Genomic DNA, 12,859 nt, shown 5'->3' on the forward strand with positions numbered 1-12,859 from the left:
ATAGTGAATTGCTCAAAGGCAAAAAAAAAGTTTAAGTTCTTTAGACCACATTTATTCTGTGTCAGAAACCTATCCTGTGTCAACTATTTAATCACAATCCAAATTAAGAGCTGAATCCAGCTTGAATGTTGTGTCCATACTTGCCTCAACTGTTCAGGGTTCAACCACTGTGGTCGTATAAAGCTGCGCCCTGCGGAACATCTGGTTCTAATCATCAAGATATTTTTTTTGTAAATATCGTTATTTTATTTCACAATTTAACGGCAATGGAAACTTGATTGTAATTTTGGGAGTTTGTTAATCATACCAAAATATAACTCTAGATAAACTCATCATAGATACCAGGACTAAATTTAATATATACGTCAGACGCGCGTTTCGTCTACAAAAGACTCACCAGTGACGCTCGAATCCAAAAAAGTTAAAAGGCCAAATAAAGTACGAAGTTGAAGAGCATTGAGGACCATAATTCCTAAAAGTTTTGCCAACTACAGCTAAGGTAATCTATGCCGTCACCTTATTTCACAAATTGTAAATTATAACAGAAATACGTATGTATTTATAATCCTAAAATGTTTTGTAAATGAAAATAAATGTATTTGATCCGCACAGGGCCGGGTTTACATAGCACATAAACCTTAAACAATGTTTTTTAAAAATTTTATTTCAGTAGGTTTACCGGAAACGTAATTGGGTAAACAGATATATTAACTTTTGGAACACAAGGTTGGAGTGGTCATTTGCTTAATTAAGAATCACATATCCTTTTTCACAGATTTGACTGAATCATTTAAAATTGGCATTTTTGGAGAAAATCAAGGTACAAATAAGTTATCTCGGACTTGTTTTTTTCTCAATCGATTTTATATTAATTTCGAACAGCGGTATACTACTGTTGCCTGTATGTATCGTCTCTAGACTCTTCTAAAGTCATTGTGTGAGTCATGGATACATCTAGAGAGAACCCTAACTTAAAATTCACACAAAAATTCCCATTGACTAAAAAAAAATCATATTCCACTAATAGGTGTAACAAGGCGTAGCTAAATGTAGTAAAAGGGGCGTTTTTTCATATTCTCACTGGTCAATTCTAACTTCACTCAGTAAAAACAAGTTCAAATCGGTAAACACTGTATTTTCCCTCTTCTAGTTATAGAAAACTGCGTTATTTCATTTTTAAAAATAGATATTATTTGTTTGTTTCGGCATTCAGCATTAAAATCTCGTCAATCTGAAATTTAAGCAGAAACTTGAACTAATTCAACGACCCTTCTAAATTATTACATGAACCCAAACACCGGCAAACATTAAACGCCCTAGGAATTTTATAAAAGCAGTGAAAACATTACAACCATAACGCATTACTCAAAAAAGTATTGTGTTTTCAACATAACAGTTTTTTCCCCACTTTTACGATAAAAATATAAAAGCTCAACAAATTGTAGAAATGCAAATAAAATATGAATGAAAATGTTTTACAGCTAACAACAGATTGATAAATATCAATAAGTAAACAAAAAAAACGAACTCCGTATGCAGGCGCTGCTGGAATGTTGCTACACAGAAATGGAAAGTTCACAATTGGGAAGCTGAACTCATCTCTTTTGTCGTAAAGTTTTGTTTTCAACCAACCCTCATTGTCAATTTCTATATGTAAGTCAAGATATGAGGCAGACTTAACTGTATCTGTTGTATCCTTTGTCTCTAGTTCGATGGGATAGATGCGTTCAACATAGTCACCAACTTTTAAATGATTATAGTAAGAGAACATCATCTATATAGCGAAGGCAAAGTTAAAGGCTATTACTAACTTCTTATCTTTCTTCCTTAGAAGGTCCTGTATGAAGTCAGCCTCATAATAATAAAGAAACAGTCGGCAAGAAGAGGGGCGCAATTGCAACATATCAATCTTGCACAGAAGTAAATCACATTAATTATCTTGTGTTCAAAGAAAATGGATCCATTGTAAGTATTTAAGTATACACTAATCCATTAAAATCTTCAAAAACGACCGGACAAAGTCGGAAACCAACTTACAATGGTTCTAATTAGGAGATAACTGTATTGTATTTTAAGCTCCGACGGCATCAATTGGGGATTTGATGGTCGCAAATTAAGTTTACTGGCGACGTGTTAATGAAACTGACAAAAAACAACCGTTAAAACATGTAATTAAAATCTGTCATATGCCGTCTGCGCTTTCGGGTACGTCCCATAGCATCTATTGTCAATTGATGCCATGTAAAAAAGTGACGTTATCCAATCAAAATGAACGTTACAAACGTTGTTGCATTAGAATGTCCGATGAATTTACTTATACAATCTTCCATTTCTTGCATTTTGAAAGAATGCATTCGAACATCTATCTATTGAAACTAATAATGGGGTGAATCCCATGTGTTTTGGGTCATGTGCCCAATTTTTATGTTTTTCGGATTTCATGCTCTCATCCATACAAATTTGCTACAACTGCTTTATACTCACGAAGAATAATAATACAGTATTACTAAGAACACGATTAACATGTATTCTTAACGATTAAGGAGACCAAATTCTACAATTCCATTGAGCACTTTGTTATATTCTAACGAGTTAATGTGTTTTCAAAATTAAAAACTTTTCATATTAGAAGAAATTATAAGTGAGTTTAAATTACAATGTATCATATTAAACGATGCATTAATACATCTAAGCGCTCGACTGTGCATCTACAGCGCTTTATTTCTCCAGCGCCTACTTAAAATCTAAAAATCCACCCCTTTACCTCTAGCCAATGTAGAATTAATACACACACACAGTCATAGAGTTACCATAAACTCATCAAAGACACCAGGATTTAATTTTGTATTTACGCCAGACGCGCGTTTCGTCTACTAAAGATTCATCAATGGCTCGAATCCAACAAAGTTAAAAAGGCAAAATGAAATACGAAGTTGAAGAGCATTGATGACCAAAATTCCTATTTTTCTTTTACCAAATACAGCTAAGGTAATCTATTCCTGAGGTAGAAAAACCTTAGTATTTCAAAGTTTCAAAAAATATCGTAAACGGTTAATTTATGAATATTACCATATCATATACTATACAAATCCTTGACCATATCAATGATAATTCATGTCATGCTATCTCTACAATTGCTCCGTATTCTAGTTTGAAAAAAAAAAGAATAACTGGGAGACAATTAAAGGAAGAAATCCTACAAGCATTAGTTATAAAATGGAAAATATCTGAGAATCAAAAATGTTCTTTTTGTAAAACAGAAGAACAACATTACTAGCATTTTTAGTTACATGTTCATTTTGAAAGATTTTGTGGAGATATTACATTATATTCTAGCAAAAATGATTTTTTTCCGAATTTTCATAAAAAGATTGTAGCAAAACATATAGAATTTGGATACAACATATCAGATCATGGGAATTATGGTTTTTACTATTTTTGAAAGTTTTATGTTTGTATTTCGATAAAAAATTAAATTCTAAGATGTGTAGTAAATATTTAAAAAAAACCCAACTACGAAGGGGTATGAATGAGAACAAGACAGTCTTTCAAAATGGTTGTATATTTCATTATATTCTGTATATTTTCCTGGATATTGAGTAAGCATTTCACAGGTATACTTTGTGTATCTATGATGAGTTTATTTACAACCACTGGGGCGATTCAACAGCTGGTGGAAATTTAATTCCCCGAGGGTACCAACAGCCCAGTAGTCAGCTCTTCTGAGTTAACATGAATTATATGGTCATTATTATAAGTTAACTGTTTACAAAACTTTATATCTTTTGAAATACTACGGATTTTCTACCTCATGAATAGATTATCTAAGCTGTATTAGGCAAAACTTGTAGGAATGTTTGGTCCTCAATGCTCTTTAACTTAGTACTTTATTTGGTCTTTTTACCTTTTTTCATTCGAGCACCACTGATGAGTCCTTTGTAGTCAAAACTCGCCTGTGGCGCAAATCTAAATTTTACTCCTGGTGTCGATGATGAGTTAAGGAGCTTGGACAGTAAAGTAAAATTGTAGCAGGCAATCGCAAGAATGAGGAAAATAGTTATTTAAACAAAAACAAAAAATGATCAAATAAATTTGCTTATATATTAAAAGTCTGTGTATTTGTGAGCATTTCAATCTTAACACTTAATTTTTTCTTTCATTATAAAACTTTCAATTAGAAATTTACTTATCATTGCTTACAGGAAAACGATGGTAATGAACGCATCTGGAAATGGTAAATCGGTAGAAGGAACCAGTTTTAGACCCGCACAGCTGAGATACGATGTTATTGACAATATCATACATCAGTATAAGCCTGACATAATATTGATTCAGGAAGGGATAAAGAAACTTTACAAAATTATTCATGAAATGTGTACTAATGAGTGTACTTTGTACGAATGTGTCCACAATGACGAAGTAGCAGTTGTATACGATGCTACGAAATTGACAATTGTTGACCCAAGTCAGCAGCTGTGTGATTTAAACAAAACTCTTATACGTGATTGTATAATATCTAGTAAAAGTCAGCTGATGTCACGATTTAAGGCAGTCATCGTGTTTCCAAAGGGTCCAAATGTCCAAAATGGCTTAATGGTAGTGTCATATCATGGCAGGTATAATGGCTGCACAGCTGAACATAAGCAGATGTTCTTGAAAGATCTACTTACATTAATCATGTTTTATATTACTAGATTGAGCTATCTGCCAGTTGTGATTGCTGGTGATTTAAATATGGAGTTAAATCAAGGGTTACTTGATAACCTCACAGCAGGTTTGTCTAACCCTTTTTTTGATCATACAATTCTAAAATTACTGTCATATACACCAACTAAAAATCGTAGTCAAATCGTTGATCATATAATTGTTTCAAGCACATTGGATGTGAAAGATAATGGGGTAATTGATGTGTACAAACGAATTACTGAAATGCATCCTTATGTCAACAAAAAAAATTGTCCGATAATACTTGACCATGATCCCCTGTTTCTCTCATGTTCCATGACACCTCAAATTAATCTTCCATGGTTTCCATTGGCTTTACCACCAGCAATGAATCAACCACTTACATATAACCCTGATCATGATCCTAAAGATTTCTTAGTCTACCTAATTCTTAAATTATTGTGTTATATCTTGTAAATATTGACCTTTATTTAATTTAGTATATCTGTTTATTTGTGTACAGAGAACATTAATGACGCAAGGATAATTTGACAAATGGCTAGTTTTATTATCTGCAGTTAAAGTTGAACTGTCAGATGTAATTAAGACAAGTAATGATGTCTTGGGGTGTAGGGTAATAAATATAAGTAATGTATATTTGTTTTGTCTAGACTGAAAGTAATTAAAATTTCTGAAAAAGATCAGTTGGTCAAGATACTGGCAGATTGTGTATCAGCTGTGATACTGTAAGGGTGTGATTTTACTTGAAGTCTTGAATCAGTAAAGATTCTGGAGGACTTGTATTCAAAGTTTCTATGTTTGAACTTTGTAGCCGACTGTGTCAATAAGTCTGAAGAAATGTACATTTGTGAATAAATTTGTAAATATATATCGTATTATTTAATTTCTGGGATTTACCACAGAATACATGGTCGTGCAATTGTTGGTAATGCCCGTCCGTCGGTGTCGTTGTCGTAACTCTCTCTCAGTCACGTTACATTATGTACGTTTGGTGTAACATAGATTATAGTTTGTTTAATGTTATACTGCCATACCACTGTCCCCGATTTAGAGAGGGTTTGACCTCAGCTATCATGGTTCCCGGGACTACGTTCTAGGTATTAGCTAATATCCGTACTCTCTCTCTCTTATTGGTATATGTGTAACATACTGAATATTGCAGTCTAGGCCTCAGCAAACATATCTAATCCAGCTATATTCAAACGTTCCTGTTCCAAGTCAGGAGCATGAAATTCAAACGTCATTTGTTGATGTATATCATATTTATTTTCGTTTGTTTTGTTCATAACTCTGGCCGTTAGTTTTCTCGTTTGTACTGTTTTATATTTGTCATTTCCGACCCTTTATAGCTGACTTTGCGGTACGGGTTTTGCTCATTGTAAAAGGTCTTTAATAGTTGTTAATTTCCGCGTCATTTGGTCTTTGATGAAGAGTTGTCTCATTGGCAATACTACCCAATCTTGTTTTTATATAAGCCTTGTATCTGTAATGAAATTTTTTCTTCATGTTTTATACAGAAGCTGTCTTTGTTACATGGGATTGCCAATGTTAAAGTAGAGTTTGATATAGGGTATTGTTCCAGATATTCCGTGTTCGAACCCCGGCTTGTACAGTGTCAATTGTGGCGCTCAACTGATGGTTAATGGGTTCTCCACTAGCTCTATGAATAGAGGATATTCATATAGGCGAAGATAGGCATCGCTTCACCTACCACACAGCTTTGGACCATGTATTGAGACCATATTTAAAACTATTGTACAAGACATCGGACATAACGTACACTATGTACGATATACATACAAATACACTAAGAATCCATTTTATTATTTAGAACATGTAAATTTTGAACAATTACAACATCGGGAGACTACCATTTTGTAGGGTTTAAATTCGAACCCAACACCTTTTGGTGGGTAACAGTAAACATAAAATGGAATATCGACAAATCCCGAGATTTCACATCTGTACTTTGTAACCGTTGGTGAAGTTGTTTTGTCTTTAAGTCCTTGGCAAAAACCACTGCAAAGTAAAAAACCAAAAATACACATATTATCAAAATTTAAAAAGCTTAGATTGACGATAATTTGAAATTCGATTATGTACCTTAAATATTTGCACACAAAAGTTGATTGAAGTAAGTCTTTGCTTCGATCATTTGCTTAAAAAATAGGCAAAATATACCAAAGTCATCAGTCAATAGCACTGACTTCTAAGCCATTTGATTACTGATGAAGGTGTTTCCATGGCACGCATACCATATACTTAAATTGACAATGCCTTGAAAAAAATAACAAAATCGATTAAATACAAACAGTCTACAAAACACAAAATAGAAAAAAAAAGAAGACTGAACAACATGAACCTCACCAAAAAACCCCGGGGGATCTGATGTGCTCTGGAAAGGTTAATAGACATTGTCAACTGTATCAATTGTTTCGAGCATTGTCTTATAATTTAATTTTGGATGTAACACGTCTTCTGATTGGCTGACGTTGTTTAGTTTATCAGACCAAAGACATAATTTAGTCATGTGACCGTGACGTTATCAACGTTCTTTCATGGTTATCTCCTATTGAAGAATATAATTGTGAGAAATGTTTTTGACCACTAGAGAAGTTTTTTTGTTATACCAAACATATGTTTTTCAATAAATGGCACAAATTTTACAATTCTTGCACATTAGAAGCATCTTTTTAACCCGTACATTTCACGTTTATGAAAAGGAAAAGAACTAGGTGGATTCCAGTTTTCATTTAGAATGCTATACATTTGAGCACTAGGTACAGATGTGGAAATAAAGTTTGCAATATCCTTAGATTCAGCAAGTGTCATTTTCTAAAAACAATCTTATATATGATAGGGTCAAAAAGAATTTTTCTTCAAATCAAGCTAACAAAAAACGTCGTTTGATACGGTGCTTTTTGTCCGCAATTTGCTTTATGTCCGCTTTTTCTTTTTGTCAGATAATTTTGCTTTTTGTCCGACATTTTTGCTTTTTGTCCGTTTGGCTTTTGTCCGATAATTTTGCTTTTTGTCCGACACTTTTGCTTTTTGTCCGTTTGGCTTTTTGTCCGATAATTTTGCTTTTTGTCCGACACTTTGCTTTTTGTCCGTTTTTCTTTTTTAGCTCACCTGGCCCAGAGGACTAAGTGAGCTTTTCTTATTACTTTGCATCCGTCGTTGTTGTTTACTTTTAAAAAAAATTTCTCCTCTGAAAGTACTGGCAAAATTAAAGCAAATATGGCCAAGATCATCCTTAGGATATTTAATTTCAAAAAAGTATCCGATGACCTCGCCCAATTATCAAGATGTCCTCCATGTCTAAAAATAGAACATAGGGGTAAAATTTAGATTTTAAATTATATATCTGAAACTAAAGCATTTACAGAAAATCTGATAGGGGGTAAACATATTCATCAGGTCAAGATCTATCTGCCCGAGTAGTTCCGATTTGGTACGGAACTGGCCAAGTTGTGACGAATGAGTGAAATGCCAGTTATAGCTATTATACGGGACCGGCCGAGTTGTGACGAATGAGTGAAATGCCAGTTATAACTATTATAATCTTCTTGTAACTTTTCGATTTCGTTTAAAAATTATATGTTCTAACCATATTCATTAACGCGAGTGGTATTGAAAATAAAAAATAAGAATTCGAAATGTTTACTAAATTTTAAAGTGGCGGTAAAATTTAAAAACCTGAACTATTTCTTAAGGATGTAAGGACCAAAAAATAATAGTTGACGAAATAAATTGGAAAAACTTATATGCTTGGAGAGTTATCATGGAACTTAATTCACGTATAATGTTTAGTTTTTTAAGCATGCCTGATCAAACTCACCTGTTACAGTTGTAAGTTGGACAGTTTAACTTTGCAAATGGTCTAAGAGTCCAGCAATGCCAATTAGTATCCGGATCTTGATAATATGTTTGAATTTTCCTAGTGCCCCACGAGCCAGCACACACACTCTTTTTATCAAAGTCCTTCAAGGCAAAACCTGGGAATTTTGTAGTGTAACGAGGTTTTCTTGCAAATAAATAAAATAAAGATTAATAACAAAATAGCGTTCTTAATAAATTATGCATTTAATAGATTCGTGTCTTAGATTATTGAAGGGCCTCGGTGGCTAAGTGGTTTTAGTAGTTACAACTGTAATCACTAGCCAGTCAACACTGAGGATGTGAATTCGAACCCCGTCCGTGCGGGTGCACACGACTCTAGTCTTAATTCTTGAATAGGATTATCAGTTTTCCTATTAAAGGTCTGTGATTTACTCCGGGCACTCCGGCTTCCTCCATCAATAAAAGTGATTGAAATTATGATTTAGCCAAAATGTGGTGCTTAAAAGTGGCGTTTAAACACCAACAATCAATTTTATATCAGTGTGTCGTTCTTTGTCTGTCTCAGAAACATAGCTACCCTTTATATAACTAAATTCGTTTATACATTCAAGTGTGGAGGTCAGAAAATTGTCAAACATGCTTTTATTTGTGAATTGTCTTAAAAATACCAGGCTTTATAATTTTGAACGCCAGGCATGAGATTCATCTACAAAAGACTCATTATTCGAATTAGACATCTACATTTTTAGTAAATTATGTAAGTCAGTGCAACTGAAATTAAGTCATAAATCATACTAGCTTTTTGTATCATTCAATAACATTTTATATGTCAATTTTAAGCAACGGTGCATTTTCATTAATTAACATACTATTTATTGGAACAGTGTCATTCTAAAACTTAATTATCATAACTTTCAGAGAAGTATAAACACTTTTTACTAATTTACTCGTAGATTGATTTCCAAATTCCGACAAAATCATTCGAAATTTGAATATTAATGATTACAGATAGTTCATTTCAAGTATTTGATCTTATATTCCATGGAGAGAGACACACACGTTCCTAATTCCGTTGACTAGTGTAACAGTTCTATCATATACCATTCATTTATTATGAAGCTGAGAAAAGTGACCTATATCAGTGGCTCATCCATACATAGGGAGTGACCCTCAATTAGGTACGGTGATTTCATCTGAGTTGTCAAAGTTATTATTAATTTTTGGTATACTATAGTGTAAATTACATAACCTACAATGAATATAAACAAACACTCAAGATGTACAAGTTATAATGATTTACCATTAATCAAGGATTCAATTTGTCTTGAACATGCATGAACTACTTGCCACTGGACGTTAATCAACTGATAACCAGCAATTAATTAATCAAGCAATGATAGGGATGGGATTATATTCCTCTGGTACATCGTACATTTTAGCAAGTTTAGGAGCATTGTCATTCCTTTGAGTAAACAAGTCATTAGCAGATAGAGCTACAATATTTTAAATCATCACATTTCACTCAAAACTTTTGTCACTTCTAATTGCTTATCAAATATTAATATCTTACCCGCAGTATCTCTCCGCCTGTTCATATGCAGCCTGAATTTTCAAGGCAATGGTAGATTTACCTTTAAAGACGTCCCTCCCAGCCTTTTTAACTTGTCTGTAATTTATTTAATGCACATTTAAGTTCTTTTTTATTCGTCAAATACGAATTCGAACAAATTAGTTTCTTTCATTTTGCATAATAAAACTCATAAAAAAATAATATTGAATGATTAATTCTGAGTTTGAATAAAACTTTTCCTCCCCTAGACAAACAAGTCATACAAAAAGCAAGAGGCTGTAATGAGTTTTCGTCGTTCACCATGGTCTATGTGCACTTTGAACTATCGACACTTTCTAACATAGAATATAATTCAAGACAAAATTCTTGTTTTTGTTGATTTTGTATTACTGATAATTTTTTCTGTTTATAATTTCTATCGATCTTTTTTTTTTTTTTTTTTTTTTTTTACCAAAAAACAAAACAAAAAAGTGTATGAAATTTTTATTTGAGGGCAATCAATTCATTCCGATTCTAGTACTAATACTGTCTATAAAAGATGGACGAAAGGTACCAGAGGGACACTCAAACTCATAAGTCGAAAATAAACTGGCTAAAAAGTAAAAGACCAACAGACAAACAATATTGAACATAACACAACACAATGCATTAGAAATATGTTTTATACGAGATACCCCAATGATGAATGTGTTCAAGTAGTTTTACAGGAGAAGATTTTTGTAAAAGTCAGCAGACACTAACGGACGTCGACGGAAGCCGGACGATGAACGCCAAGTAAAGAGAAATGCTCACTTGGCCCTTTGTGGCAGATGAGCTAAAAAAAGGATTAATTCAGTATAAATGCTATTGATATTCGCATGTAAACAATGCAATAGTTTTTATACTATCTAAAAAAGAAAATCCTTGGTGTAACAAGGTGCTCTAATGAGTCTGTAATTGCTAACACGACGTCAATGTGTATATATATTTGTAACGCTTCTCATTTTGCAAGCATTGTTCGGGTAAGGGTGTAAAATGGAACATTTAACCTACTGTATAATAAAAGACTAATGTTGACAACTAGGATTTATCATGTTCTCAGTTGAACCAGGAAGAATTAAACATATTTGTTACAATTCCGAAATAATGTCCACTGAAACCCACAGACAAGCATGGAAGTAACATAGGAATTACAAAAACTCCTAATGAAGTGAGACCTGGGGATAGAGCGAATAAGATTCTCCAACATTACATGTCTATATTGGCATATGCAAACACGCAAATTCAATAACAAAATCTTATTTTAACATCATCGATTACCAATGATGAATATAATTTTATCAAGAAAAAACATATATTTAGAATAACAAAATTCAATTTTTAAATGAAATTATGCTTGTTTTTGAAATTTGAGTACTCTCATATCTGTACTTAAGTGTCTTTTTGATTTTGGGATGTACAAGTAACATCCCACGTCCAATCTGTATTTTTTTTAGATGTATTTATGTTTGTACCCATCTGATGAGTTAAAATCTTTTTCAACTGATTTTATTGTTCGTTCTTATGTTGTACTGTTATACCACTGTCCTAGGTTAGGGAGAGATTTGAGCGACCGTTTACATGTTTAACCCTGCAACATATTGTGTGTATGTGCCTTTTCCAAGTCAGGAGCCTTTAATTCAGTGGTTGTCTTTGTTGCTGTGTAACATATTGTTTTCGTTCATTTCTTTTCTTCATAAATTGGACTGTTAGTTACCTATTTTCAATTGTTTTACATTTGCCATTTCGGGGTCTATAATGGGTATTTGCTTTGCGCATTGTTGAAAGCTGTACGGTGACATATAGTGTCATTTGGTTTCTTCTGGAGAGTTATCTCATTGACAATCATGCCACATCTTCTTTTTTTTATACTGGCTTAAATACACAGTGATCACCAAATACTAGAAACAAAAGTCGTATTCATTTTTATGATATATATATTTTTTAATATTTGAACCTAGCTACCTTGGTTTTGCTTATGTTCGGACTTAAAAGAGTAAAAAATACGTATTGTACGTAATTAGGAGGAATTTTTATTATGAAATGAATTACTTGAGGTTGATGGATAAATGGTTTTCTTGGTGTTATCTTTTTCGAGGCTTATTTCCGAAGAATAAAAACGAATTATCCTTAATTTCGCCAAGAAAACTCTATACACCATGTTTTCTTCTTATTGGTGTTGTGCGGTTTATATACTCACTTAAGGTCTAGTTAATATAGAGTACAACACTATGTACATCGAGTGTAAAACAGTATTTATCCAATTGATGCAGTTGATAGATACAATTTTAAACGCTGATATTCGGGGGTTGAAACTATTTCTCTTAAATAATGATTTTTAGACGTAAGGAAGACAGCCTTCAACTTTCTTTTTCAATGATCGAGAAATAGGTGTGTTCTTTGTATGTGCCTTGCGTCAGTTAGTGTTGTGGGAAACTGTTGAGAATCTCGACTTGATATATTTCTAGTAGTCGTGTCTTTGTAATTTATCAATGTGGTACATTTTCTATGTCTGATTTTCCATCAGCTGCAAATCCTTTCATTTTTTTGCTTATGTATTGTGGATATATTTGTATTGTTAAATATATTATTTCGAAGAATTAGTAACAAACATACCTAGGCATAGAAAACTTTGGCAGTAAAAATTTTAGTCTTTTATCAACCTTTACACTGTTACTCCTGAGCGTGGACCTTTCACTAGGGAGAAGGCATTTGTTCTCAGTGCCATCAACTACACAACAC

The 12,859-nt window shown here is 33.0% G+C and overlaps 1 long non-coding RNA gene across 1 annotated transcript; it reads right to left on the reverse strand.

Annotated features, from left to right (window-relative positions):
- Positions 1–6,504: 6,504 nt before the first annotated feature.
- LOC143081627 (uncharacterized) lies at positions 6,505–12,859 on the reverse strand. The gene is made up of 4 exons (XR_012979998.1): positions 12,734–12,859; positions 10,100–10,195; positions 8,528–8,713; positions 6,505–6,705 (listed from the first exon to the last, which is right to left on the reverse strand). It is a non-coding gene; the product is annotated as an uncharacterized LOC143081627 (long non-coding RNA).

Source organism: Mytilus galloprovincialis, chromosome 7 (assembly GCF_965363235.1).
Source record: "Mytilus galloprovincialis chromosome 7, xbMytGall1.hap1.1, whole genome shotgun sequence".
Lineage (NCBI taxonomy): Eukaryota > Metazoa > Mollusca > Bivalvia > Mytilida > Mytilidae > Mytilus > Mytilus galloprovincialis.